Genomic DNA, 12,346 nt, shown 5'->3' with positions numbered 1-12,346 from the left:
AAGAAATGGGGAAAGGATTCCCTATTTAATAAATGGTGCTGGGAAAACTATCTGGCCATATGTAGAAAGCTCAAACTGGATCCCTTCCTTACACCTTATACAAAAATGAATTCAAGATGGATTAAAGACTTAAATGTTAGACCTAAAACCATAAAAACCCTAGAAGAAAACCTAGGCAGTACCATTCAGGACATAGGCATGGGCAAAGACTTCATGACTAAAACACCAAAAGCAATGGCAACAAAAGTCAAAATAGACAAATGGGACCTAATTAAACTAAAGAGCTTCTGCACAGCAAAAGAAACTACCATCAGAGTCAACAGGCAACCTACAGAATGGGAAAAATATTTTACAATCTACCCATCTGTAAAAGGGCTAATATCCAGAATCTACAAATAACTTAAATAAATTTACAAGAAAAAAAATCAACCCCATCAAAAAGTGGGCAAAGGATATGAACAGACACTTCTCAAAAGAAGACATTTATGCAGCCAACAGACACATAAAAAAATGCCATCACTGGCCATCAGGGAAATGCAAATCAAAACCACAATGAGATACCATCTCACACCAGTTAGAATGGCAATCATTAAAAAGCCAGGAAACAACAGGTGCTGGAGAGGATGGGGAGAAATAGGAACGAACACTTTTCCGCTGTTGGTGGGACAGCAAACTAGTTAAACCATTGTGGAAAACTGTGGCAATTCTTCAAGGATCTAGAACTAAAAATACCATATGACCCAGCCATCCCTTTACTGGGTGTATACCCAAAGGATTATAAACCAGGCTGCTATAAAGACACATGCACATGTATGTTTATTGCAGCACTATTCACAATAGCAAAGACTTGGAACCAACCCAAATATCCAACAATGATAGACTGGATTAAAAGAATGTGGCACATATATACCATGGAATACTAAGCAGCCATAAAAAATGATGAGTTCATGTCCTTTGTAGGGACATGGATAAAGCTGGAAACCATCATTCTGAGCAAACTATAGCAAGGACAGGAAATCAAACACTGCATGTTCTCACTCATAGGTGGGAATTGAACAATGAGTACACTTGGACACAGAGTGGGAAACATCACACAAAGGGGCCTGTCATGGGGTTGGGGGGAAGAGGGAGGGAGGGATAGCATTAGGAGATATACCTAATGTAAATGATGAGTTAATGGGTTCAGCACACCAACATGGCACATGTATACATATGTAACAAACCTGCACATTGTGCACATGTACCCCAGAACTTAAAGTATATATTTAAAAAAAAAAAATTACCCTTGCTATAGCTCAAAGAGGATTAGGCTGCTTTCAGCCATAACTCTATCCTGAGGCTTTTGCAAAAAGCTTCTGGCCTTCCAAGAAGGTTTATTTTACAATTTTTCCCACCATCCTGACTGAACCCCTACAAGGGAGCAATCCAGTATGCATTTGTCTCAGGTGAGCCTCAGAGGTATGACTTTAAATAGAATGGGAGGCAGGTTTGCTCTAAGCAGTTTCCAGCTCATCTTTTCCCTTTAGCTTAGTAATTTTGGGGTTCTCAAGATTTATTTTCCTTTCACATTTCCCCTACTTTCTTAATAAAATCTTTCAGAAGAAACATTTTTGGAAAGAAAAAATGAGTCTCTGGTCTCAGGTTTTGTCTGGTCTCTCATGGTTAGAATGGTTTATTCATAGATGAGTAGGCCCTACACATGAGGAAAACTCATTTTTAGCAGGTTGTGAAGTCTCATTTCCTACAAATGGAAAATGGGGGGAAGAAGGAAGAAAAATAACAACAAACAAAAAAGAACAATCTTGGAAAATCAATATAGGCCACATTACTCTGAAGTTCATATATCATTAGGCATGTTTAAGATGGGCTTATGTATGTAAATAGGTTACTGTTCTTTCCTTCTAAAGTTTAAGTTGTGTAGCTTTATTTTGCATGGCTTTAAGAAAGCACAGCTTAGTTTATAGTTATTTCAAGTTAGGAAAAATGGGGGAAAAGGGGAAAAGAAAGAAGAAAACATGTGAAGATATGACTTTGGAGAAATGTAGCCATGAAACATTTTAGAATTCAGTTCAAACTGCAGAAAATAATAAAATTGAAAAACATTAGGCAAGAGTAGAATTTAGTAACAGGTGTAATTGTTTTGAAACAGAATTTCTCTCTCTTCAGTCTCCTATTCTTATTAAAAAAAAAAAGGACCAATTTATTTGTAAGAAAACAAGCTTTATTCTTATGCTTGACATTATTATCTGTATAAAGTGCAGCAAGGGTAATTATTTTTCACATAGTCTTTTAAAATCTGCTTTTATGGAACTCTTTTCCATAAGGAATCTCAAATAAGACTTCTTTTTTAAGTCAAGCCCAGCCATGGGTTTGTACCCTCGAATACCTATGAGTTGAGCAAATTCCTCTCCTCTGAGGTCCCAAGATAACTTGGGGCTGCTGGACATGTGAGAAAGTGACATTCTTTACTTACCACAAGTCAGAAATCCTATACAGGAACTCTGCAGAGAAGGTATCAGGCTGGTTTTCCCAGTGGGTTCTTATTGGATCTTTAAGTCAAGCTTGATTCCTTAAAGGAAAGCACAACATTGCAGGGGCCTTTGAAAACAGTATGCTGAGAATAGATAGGTCTCAAGGACAGTATCTCCAATTGAACTTTTAATGAACTCCCGTAGGCGCCAAGAAGGCGGGCAGATAAGGAAGAGCATAGAAACAAAGAACTGAGTAGAAGGTTACATCTGGGAAAAGAAAGTTTGTTTTGCATTGCATTCTTTCTGCTGACATGGGGTTTATGGAGTATAAATAAAGTGAGGCGGAGGCTCTGGGCGCGGCCGCCATGTTCTCTGTGTGTCTTTGTCTTTTGTGTGTTCTTTCATTCTCCACCACCCCTGGCACGGACCCCAACAAGTGGCGCAGCGAGCAGGGTCAGCACGGGTGAGTAGGGGAGAACAAGAAGGGGAACCCCCTAGGGGCGGGTAAGGCCCAGATATTGTTAAGGGGAACCTTCTTAAGCTTTCATTATGGGGAATTCCATCTCTCTGGCCTCAGAATATTCATGGCTGTTTCAAGGACTATTGCTGTCTATAGGAGTAGAAGTGAAAGAAAAAGACTTTGAATTGATTGTTTGCCCATGTTGAACAACATTGTTACTGGTTTCAGTATCAGACTAAAGTGCAGCTGAATCGCAGAGAATGGTTACAGGTAGTAAAAACTCTGCTTAGAGCTCTTCAGTTAGGGGATATTATGCCTCTAAAATTGTGGACCTTGTGTGACTCTATCACTCAGACATTAGAGTTACTTGAGACTGATTCAGAGTGTGGTAATGTAGCCACAGGAGGAAAGGTATCTGAGGATTAGGAAAAAATAAATAAATAAATAAAATAAATCTGAAATGGAGCCCATTTGTGCCAGGATAACAGAGGATGGTGGGGGTAGCAAAAGGGGGAGAAGAGAAAAAGCCAGCTCTTCCTTCTTCTAAGGGAAATTCTGACATGCAGTGTATTATGGAACTGCTTCAACAAATATTACAGATACATTCTTCTAATTCACCTTTGTGAGCTTTCCCTGTTTCTTTTCCTTCTGCCCTGTTAAAAGAGGATTTTCCAGTGCCTCCAACCCCCCGGCTTCCTTATCTTTACCTTTGTTTGGCAAAGTTGAAGCCCTGTTCACATCAGACATACTTTAAATTTATACTAAACACCTGTTTAATATGTCAAAACCAGTGTATATGTATATCTTGTTGTTTGTTAAAATATTATGAGTATTTCAATAGTTAATAAATAAGCACATTAATATTAACTATTAATATTAATATAGTATTAATAACCCCAGCTAGGAAATTGTTATGTTATAGGGGTGTATTCGAGCTGCTTAACACATTAACTACCTCTTGATACTTTCTGTGTTTTTAAATTTTAACCATTGTACTGTGTATGTAATGATTCTCAATTTGGTATTAATATACATATTTCCTAGTGAGTAATGATGTTAGACATATAGGTTTATTGTCATTTCCTTGTTCTGCTACTTTTGGTTGGGTTATTTGCCTTTTCTTATTAATATGTTGAGATTCTTTATATTTGGGGATATGAGTATTATTATATATTATATATACTTTTAATTAAAAAAAAAATTTAAGGAGCTGGATCTGTTTCCAATTATTTGTGCTTCTTTTGCTCCTAATGCTCAGTTTTCAAATGGTGGCAATAATGTCCAATTTAATGCCTTACAAATTAAATTTTTAAAAAGAAATGAAAGCTGCCATTTCTAACTATGGACCTCAATCTCCTTTTATCCTTGGTCTTCTTGATATTTTTCATCAGAAAATTTGGTAATTCCTATAGACTGAAAGACTTTGGGGAAGGCTTTTCTTGATCGTTCTCAGTGGTTACAATTGCACAGCTGGTAAATGAACAAGGCACATGTATAGGCTAGGAAAAATATGTGTGATCCCCCTGGACCCACTGAGGAACAACTCACAGGCACGGGCCAATATGCTACTCTTAATGCTCAGGCTGGTTTAGATGATGTTGCCCTTACTCAAATCAAGACTTTGTTTTTAAGGGCCTGAAATAAGGTAGAGATAACAGGAAAATGTTCCCTTTCCTCTGTGAAGATTTTACAGAGCACAAATGAACTATATCCAGATTTCGTAGCCTGTCTTCAGGATGCTGTCTTCAAAATTGTGGGTGCTGGCCTTGCTTCAAAAATTTTGTTACAAACATTGTCTTTTAAAAATGCTTATGCTGACTGTTAAAAATTGTTAAAATCATTAAAGGCCAATGGGGCCAATTTAGATAAATATATTAAAACTTGTGTTAGTGTTGGAGGGGCTATTTATAATGCTCAATTATTTGCTGGAGCTTTGTCTAAAGCCTTAAAAGGAAATAACAAACAAGGTGTTTGCTTTCAGTGTGGTAAACCTAGACATTTCAAAAAAGAATGTCATAAAAATTGAACACTTTTATCTCTCAAGGCAGAAAGCTGCCTTCAGAGGTGTACAAATATTGTGGTAAAGGTCGACATTGGACAAATAAATGTCGTTCCAAAACTGATAAAAGTGGAAATTTACTGTCTCCTCTCCTGGGAAACGGGAGCCGGGGCCCACAGGCTTGGGGCCCCAACAGTCTACTACAATATTCAGTGAGCAATGGCCTACAACATTAAGGAATAAATTCAAGTCCTCCTTAAGGATCCCACACCTTACCCCAGTTTCTCAGCTTTATGCGGCAATGAAGCAGAGCGCCGCTGCTGACTTAGCTATTACTCAGCCTTATACTTTGTCTCCTAATAGAGGAGTATATAAATTAGCTATTAGAGTGTGTAGCCCTTTGCCAAAAGGACATGATATTACTAATAAAATTTTTATTTTTGTACAAGTTTCACAATTTATACGCCTAGAGGCAGGGGAACGTATTCTCAATAGAGAGGGTTTCGTAGCACAGAAAAAACTGTTTTTTGGGAAACTTTAGTTTCTAATCAAAAGCCCTTATGTTCATTGCACATTAATGGGATAGTTTTAAAAGAGTTAATTGATACGGGGGTGAATATGTTTCTTATTTGTTTAAATTAGTGGCCTATACAATGGGAAAAAAGACAAGTTTCAGTTATACTCACTGGCTTGGGTGCTGCTTCTGTGATTTATCAAGACGTAGAACCTTTAACCTGTGTCGGTCCTAAAGGTCAACAAGGTCAAGTGTTTTTTTTTATTTTTATATTGTTCCTATCAATATTAATTTTTGGGAACAAGATCTTTCACAACAATTTGCTGCTTTTTTAAACATTCCTCATATTTCCTCAGCTGCCAAAAATATGATGTTCAAAATGGGCTACAATCCTTTAAACTCATAGCCACCACTCCTATTTAGGTGAAACAGTGACCATTATTTAAAGAAATACTTAGGACTCTAAAAGAGTAAGTCAAAAAACAAATGGCCGAGAGGAATATAAAGCCACGTATTTCTGCATGGAATTCCCGTCTTTGTCTTGTCTTAAAACTATAAATGTTTACATTAAACCTAGGGAAAGTTTACAGCCTGGTCTTCCTAATCCTGCCCTTATCCCACAAAGTTAAAACCAGTGAAAAGCAGCAAGATGCTTTTGTATCATTACAAACTCAGCTTTCTTTCTACTCACTTAATATTGCCACAGAAAAAATTTAACTGGATTTTCTTATTCAATATTTAGGTTATACCTTGGGGGCACAAAATATTCAACCCCAAAAAATTCAAATTCGACTTGATCATTTAAAAACATTAAATGATTTTCAAAAGCTTCTAGGAGACATTAATTGGATGCGTCCTGTTTTAGGAATACCAACATATCAGTTATAACTGATATGTTAATCTTTTTTCTATTCTAGAAGGAGACAGTCACTTGGACAACTCACGCCATTTAACTCTTTTGGCTTTACAGGAACTCCAGCTTGTTGAAGAGCAACTTCAAGAGGCCCTTCCTTTTGTTTATTTCATACTTTACCTTCTCCCACAGGAATGATTCATCAAACTAGTCGACCACTAAAATGGATCTGTTTGTCCAATAAAATATCTAAACGCTTGGCTACTTATATCGATTGTTTAGCTGAACTGATCATCAAAGGACGGCATCACTGTCGACAACTTTGGGGAGGAGATCCTTCCTTAATTATCTCTCAATTCACTCATAGTCAGATCACTTATCTTCTTGCAACTTCTGATTCTTGGCAAGAAGCTTCATCAATCTTGAGTTACAGTTTATCCTTATCCCTCGGTGCAATAAGGAGAATTGTTTGCTATTCTCATGGTCTTACTTGATTTCCCTACTACTGGTTGTAACATTGTTAGTGATTCTCAATACGCCGTTTATGGTACTTCTTACATTTCTCAGGCCACTTTACCTCTTTGTGCTACTTCTTCTCTTCAGAAATTCTTTTCTTTGTTATCCTTTACTTTGAGCCAACGTCGAGCTCCTTTATTCATCACTCATCTTCGTTCTCATTCTCAACTTTCTGGACCATTAGTTCATGGTAATACTCAGATTGATTTGCTTTTAATCGGCCACCTACACATGCTGCAGAACAAAAATATACTCTACATCACACTAATAGTTCTGGCCTTCAACGATGGTTTCATTTAACTCATAAACAAGCTCGTTCTCTTATTCGAGCTTGTCCTTCCTGTGCTCCTTTGAGCATTCCATCCTTCCATCCTGGGGTTAATCCACGAGATGTCCCTTCTTTTGGACGATTAAAATGTTCATCATACCATTGATACCTTTTCTCATTTCTGTTATTACTCATCTCTTAGTTTGTTTCGCCATCATGGGCATTCCTCTTATACTTAAAATTGATAATGCCCCTGCTTATGTCTCTCATAAATTACAAGTTTTCTTACAGCAATACAATATTCAACATATCACCGGTATCCCGGGCAACAGTCAAGGTCAAGCCATCATTGAGCGCGCAAATTTAACTTTAAAAACTTAACTATTAAAACAAAACGAAAAGGGGGAAATGAGCCCCCCAGAAACCAGATTTTGAAACCAGATTTTGAAGGTTCTTTTTACCTTAATTTTTTTGAATCAATGGAGACAATTGCAAGATTCCGCTGCCGTAGTAACCCATCTTTCCTCACCTCCCTCGGTGATAGTCCCCACTGACAGTTTAAAGGTTTGGTATCCTAATGAAGAAGGTAAGTATGTTCAAGGGCAAGTTCTAAAACAGGGACGGGGCTATGCTCTTGTCCTTACAGGGAGCAGACCTGAGTGGTTTCCTACAAGATGATTGAAACCCTGTTGAAAAGAAAACTGGATTCAGCATGCATTTCTTCCTTTGTTGGATGTGCCTCGGCAGGGGACTTATTTCTCTTAGTGAGGCTTTGTATGAATATTGGACTTATATTCCCTTTCCGCCCTTGTATCAGGGAGTCGCCTGGGGGGAGGCGGAAATTAAGGTTTTCACCAATGACACTACTTGGATGCCGTCCCCCTATATAGACAAGGACAATATAGAATGGGAAACGGGAATTATAAACAACACATATCAATTTGGAGTGGAAGGAGTTCCAATATGTATGGGAAATAGTTCTCATTGTCTCCGAAGATCGCATGAAGCCTGGGCTGTTCGTTATAATCATAGTCATGTGGCTGCTCATACTGTTATTATTGTAACTAGAAGTTTTTAATATAATCATACTGTATATAGTAATTAAACTATTCCTAGTTCTTTACTTTTTTGTCCTATTCTAGAGGTTTCTCCTAATATTGAGGTGCTGGAGTGACAACAATGTCGGGGAACTAAACCCCGGATTTTATTAGAATACAATGGGATGCAAATAACTGATTGAAGTGTGCACGGTGATTTTCAAACAAAATTTAGTCACATACCTTTGAAATGACACTGGGTAAATAAAAGTATTGCTGCTAACAGTAATGAAACCTTGGTATGGCGTGAAGGAGGCCTGAAGTACAGAGTTATTTTTGGAAGTTGTTAGCTGCAGGCGATGCCATTAGCACTTTTGTGGGGAATATGCCCCTTAATCTTTCTAACCCGAATAACTCCTTTCATATTTAGTTATATCGAAATACCTCCTGATATATTATTGCTTGTGTCCGTAAGCCCTACCTATTATTAGCAGGGACTTTGACATGGGATAATGATACGGGGATTGTTAATTGTACAGATACGTGTACATTTTTGTCTTGCCTCAATCATTCCTGGTGGCACAACTTTACTGAGGATATTTATATCCTCAGGGCTCATAAGGAAATTTGGCTACCTGTTAACCTTACGCGACCGTGGGGGGCATCACCTCTTGAGACTTATATTTGGACTTCTCTCCAGTGAACCCTCCGTGCCCTTGGACTTATAATTGCCTCAGTGATGAGCCTTGTCGCCATCGTCTCCACTGTAGCCATAGCAGGGCTCACTCTTCATCAAAGCATACAAAATGCTGAATTTGTGCAGCAATGGCATGAACAATCTCACCGGTTATGGCTTCAACAACGAAACATTGATTCTCAACTTGCTGAAAGATTGGACAACATGGAACAAGCCTTGACATGGCTTGGAGATCAGCTCACTGTCCTCAGTACTCGGATAACATTACAATGTGATTGGAACTCCACTCAATTTTGTGTAACGCCTGTGCTTTTTAACATCTCTCAAAATTGGACCATAATCCAAAAATTATTAATAGGCCATAAAAATATTAGTTTGGACATCCAAGAGCTCACTCAGAACATTTCTGAAGCATTTCAACAACAATTACATGTGTTGTCCGGAACTGTAACCCTTCAGGAGCTGGGTCAGCGCCTTGCTGCCTTTAACCCATGGACCCAGATGAAGACATGGATTTCTACAATCTCTGGAAGTATATTGCTTTGGGCACTTGGATTGGGTCTACTTCTTTTGGTGATTCGATGCTCCCTCCGTCGCCTCCAAACACAAAAGAAAACACAAGAACAAATATGGGCTACCTTTTTAGGATTGAGGCAAAACAAAAAAAAAAGGGGGGAAATGCAGGGGCCTTTGAAAACAGTATGCTGAGAATAGATAGGGCTCAAGGACAGTATCTCCAATTGAACTTTTAATGAACTCCCGTAGGCGCCAAGAAGGCGGGCAGATAAGGAAGAGCATAGAAACAAAGAACTGAGTAGAAGGTTACATCTGGGAAAAGAAAGTTTGTTTTGCATTGCATTCTTTCTGCTGACGTGGGGTTTATGGAGTATAAATAAAGTGAGGCGGAGGCTCTGGGCGCGGCCGCCATGTTCTCTGTGTGTCTTTGTCTTTTGTGTGTTCTTTCATTCTCCACCACCCCCGGCATGGACCCCAACACAACATTCCAGTAAAAACCTTGGTAAAACAAGCAGTTTTCCAATTGTGCCCTGTTGCAAAAGGAAACATTCTTATTGCACTTATGCAAATAACTATATTTCCATACATTAAAAATACAGTTCCCAAATTCTAGAGAAATTAGGTAGAAAGAAATATGCTCCAAATTTTGTTCACAGAAATATGCTTAACTCCATTGTTCAAATCTGTAAATAGCTTAAAAGACAAGTTTCTTGACTCTGAAAAACAAAACAAAGGATCAGCAATGTTTTAAGCAAAAAGGCAAAAAGATTACTTCAGTCTTCTATTAATTCAGTCCATGAAGCTAACTCCTTTTTGATATTCATGAACATTTTAGCTCTCTATGAGTTCTGAAGGTGTTTTCCTTCATTCTAATGTCACAATGTCCAAAGTTATTAAAAAACTACTTTCAAGAGCACCTAACAAATTCCTACACATTGATTAGAAATCACCTTTGAAGAGTATCAAGACAGCAAAAGTCTGTGAATGACAAATCTTAGGACAGCCATTATTAAAATCACAGTTGACTAGAAATTAATGACTTCTGTGGCATACAAAAGTTTCACATAACAATTATAATTATTAATACCATAAACTAAGTCATATTAAAATTATGAGTTTCCCAAAATTTTGGAATACATCTCTGTAACATTTATATAAATATAGCCCAAAGAAAACCAAATATTATTTTATATTTGACAATGCTTCCTATGTGATTTTTACAAATAAGCTGAATATGTCTCATTTGGACTTTGAGGGACTAGTATCAGGAAATTAATGAAAATTAATATCAGAAAATTAATGAGGACCTAACTTAGAATTTGACTTTGGAAAGTTTGTCAAGCATAAAAAGTTTAAAATGCTTGATATCACAAAATATGATCACAGGTCATTATAAAATGTCATTAATTTAACCAAAGTGATAAAGATTCCTTTTTAAAAAGGTGAAAACCTTTATTCTTTGAGAGAGCAGACAATTTCACAAACAATAACCTCTAATAAAGACAGTGCAAGGCCAATTAAATCTCTCAATATCTTATAAAAATTCTATACAATTTTAACCATCTTGACCATAAGATAATTTCCACAAACTTTCTTGTAACCTTTATAATTTGTATTAAGGAGTCAGTTAATATGCCAAGGAAACCCTGTTCATCTGACACAGGGGCCCAGATGCTGGTTTTGCATCCGTGTGACAATGATACTAATGGTTAATTTCTAGGGAAACTGAACTAATTTTCTATCTTAAAATTAGCCCTTACAATCTCATGTGTTCACCTTCTCCTAGATATTCCATGGGCCTTGAGATGTTGAATAGTTTTAATTTCTGGCCCTGTTTCTCACAAAAAAAGTTCATTTTGATTGGCATCTTCTATTGGGTCTGAAGAAGAGAATTTAATTTAAGCTGTCAGTGTGTTAGATTTAGCAGGACTTGTTGTCCTTTATAGACCCAGGAGTAAAAGCCCTGTAATTCAATGGCATAAGGGCTTTAAAAATATGTATGGAAAGTCTCATGGATGTAATTACTGTAATTAAAATACTTTTTAGTCTGCTTTTTTCTAAGCAATCCAAAGCTTAATAATGACATAGGGATTATTTTGCAAATACATAAAATCTGTTAGGCCAGTTGCAACTAGGCAAAAGAAAAGACCTTCTGTAGTGCACAGAACATTATGCTGGAAAAAAACATTTCCATTAGAGCTTTAAGGAAACGTTTTTAGCATCAGGCTACAACAAACAGAACTCAAGGGGGAAAATAACTTATGTGAACTGAAAACGAGTTAAGGAAGAGTAATATTTTGCACCTTTTAAAAGGGGAGCAAAAACCAAAAATGGTGAGACACAATAAAAGTTAAAGTTTAGGTTAAAAAAATTAAAATCTGTTATAATTTATTAAGAGTAAATCAATCCCTTAATAAAATTTCATTGTTCTAGCTAATTCTTTAGCACCTACTTTTTTGTTATAGCAAAACCCAATTTTTAGGAAGGCTATTATAAATAATTTTCCTTTAATTATAGACAACTTGATAAAAATAATTTATGACATGTTTGAACTTTCTGTTTTATCTCAGACATCCTTCTTTCTTAAATAACAAGTTATTTTATTTTTGGACAAAAATTTACCATAGAAGATTATTTTTTATATAGAATCATTTTCCTTTTAACCTTTCTTGCCAAAAAATAGCTCTTTATTTTTATAACTTTACTTATATTGTTCTTATTCACTGATTACTTACACTTAAATTCACTAATAACTTTTAAATAACCTTTGAATTAGAAAAAAACATTTTCCTTTAAATAAGAACACTTTAAGAAAAATGTTGTTCTATAATAAAAAAACTGGAATGAACCAGAAATTTAATAAATATTTGTTATTTAGCTTAATATAACTTTAGATTTTAAATTATATGACAAGATTATCTATAAGCACCTATTCCATTATATTTACCTAACTTTTTTTTAATAGTTTACTCACATTCTTTATGAAAACTGTGATAATTATCATTTATAGTCATT

At 36.4% G+C, this 12,346-nt stretch overlaps 1 long non-coding RNA gene across 1 annotated transcript; it reads left to right on the top strand.

Annotated features, from left to right (window-relative positions):
• The first annotated feature begins 2,824 nt into the window (after positions 1-2,824).
• Positions 2,825-9,753, top strand: LOC135969023 (uncharacterized). The gene is made up of 2 exons (XR_010584074.2): positions 2,825-2,934; positions 7,728-9,753. It is a non-coding gene; the product is annotated as an uncharacterized lncRNA (long non-coding RNA).
• The last annotated feature ends 2,593 nt before the right edge of the window (positions 9,754-12,346 follow it).

This window comes from Macaca fascicularis, chromosome X (assembly GCF_037993035.2).
Source record: "Macaca fascicularis isolate 582-1 chromosome X, T2T-MFA8v1.1".
NCBI lineage: Eukaryota > Metazoa > Chordata > Mammalia > Primates > Cercopithecidae > Macaca > Macaca fascicularis.
This window is presented reverse-complemented; position numbering and strand designations above follow the sequence as displayed.